Genomic DNA, 1,609 nt, shown 5'->3' on the forward strand with positions numbered 1-1,609 from the left:
AAACGATTGTGCAAAACTCGGCAGCTTAGTGAATGATCGTATCAGGATTCAAAAAGTTGCAGTACAATGCACCCGACACCATTCGAGTTCAAACACCCTTCAAAACGGCCAAAACACAAATCTTTATAAATATACCCCCTAGTCTGTAAAGATACTCCCTGTCGAGCTCGCACCTTGCAGCCAATAAGATTCAGTTTTGAGAACCGAGTAAAACCGAGTAAAACCGAATCCGCTCATCACTATGCAAAAAGTGAGGGGATATCTAGATTCCACCTTACAAACGTGTTGGCTGTGTACTCTTTTAGTTGCATTTTATTGACACAATTTTATACTTTGAACTGTGTATACGTTATTAAAATAACTTTTTACTAATTGGCCTGTTGGCCTCTTGTTTGGGTGACTATTTGGTGAGGGGTGTCTGTTACAGGTCCCCAGATTTAAATACCCTCCAGTCTACATTCCGACGAAAATAACGCTGGAAGAACTGTGTAATTACATTCCACTTTAGCTCACTTGGGAATTTGTGTTTTTTTATATATATATATATATATATAATTATTTATTTATTATTATTATTATTTTTTTGCTGCACGAGTATTATTAATGGCTGTCTAGCATCCTCTGCAGCCTGCTGTCTTCCTGGTGGCACTTGTAAGTGCTTAATAAAAGTTGACTTTATTTTAATTATAGTACATATATATCCATGTGCATACATGTATACACATGTATATACATACATATAAACACACATACACATATGATATATACATGTGTATATATAGTCTTGGAAGGTCCTGCACTCTCATCAAAAGTAATAACGACGGCGGGTGCTCCTAATGACCTGAGAGGCCACCAATATACCACAACAACCACCTAGGTGGAAGGTGCACTCACGCCCAGAAATTAGTCTCTGAAGTCACTTGTAAATTCAGTATATTTTTTATTCGGGTTCACTGTTGATGCCGTATTTCATCGACGTTTCGGTCCTTATGTGGACCTTTATCAAGATTGGCACTTAAATCACCTATACAATCAGAAACAGTTACAATTAATATGTATAAGAACCCAGATTTACTCAACACCAACACCACCAGTGCCTCCCAGGCCCTGAAGACTGTCACAAAAACCAGAAAACGTATTAAAAAGCTGTTTTTTTATATATGTAAAAAAGATACTTGGAAGTAATCCACGTGTGATGAAAGAGACACCTCCACCGTTAGGACTATCTGTTTAGATAGGCAAGTGATTACCTGGACGACATGCCAGATCACTCAGATGCGTGGAATGGCCTTTAGAGTTGGCAACATGCCTGATCACATAATGAAGTTAAAAGGCTATAACGTAGGAAGGTTGCAAGGCGTAGTCACCTATTAGATAAATAACAGAGTAACTACACCATAAGAAAATACACTAACAACGTCATTTAGGAAAAGATCATACCTAGTTACATGTAGAAATAGCTCATGGCAGCTTGTGGGCTCTGTGCATATGTAAGACACTCAGTCTATAAGGAGGCACAACAGGGAAAAAATAATCACCAACCGTAATCATGTGTCAGAAGGGAGCTGCAGGAGAACCATACTCACTGCTCAAGTGTCCAGAGCCAAAT

At 38.5% G+C, this 1,609-nt stretch overlaps 1 long non-coding RNA gene across 1 annotated transcript; it reads right to left on the reverse strand.

Annotated features, from left to right (window-relative positions):
• Positions 1–945: 945 nt before the first annotated feature.
• On the reverse strand, positions 946–1,609 carry LOC134965424 (uncharacterized). The gene is made up of 4 exons (XR_010188353.1): positions 1,587–1,609; positions 1,441–1,504; positions 1,251–1,367; positions 946–1,024 (listed from the first exon to the last, which is right to left on the reverse strand). It is a non-coding gene; the product is annotated as an uncharacterized LOC134965424 (long non-coding RNA).

This window comes from Pseudophryne corroboree, chromosome 10 (genome assembly GCF_028390025.1).
Source record: "Pseudophryne corroboree isolate aPseCor3 chromosome 10, aPseCor3.hap2, whole genome shotgun sequence".
NCBI lineage: Eukaryota > Metazoa > Chordata > Amphibia > Anura > Myobatrachidae > Pseudophryne > Pseudophryne corroboree.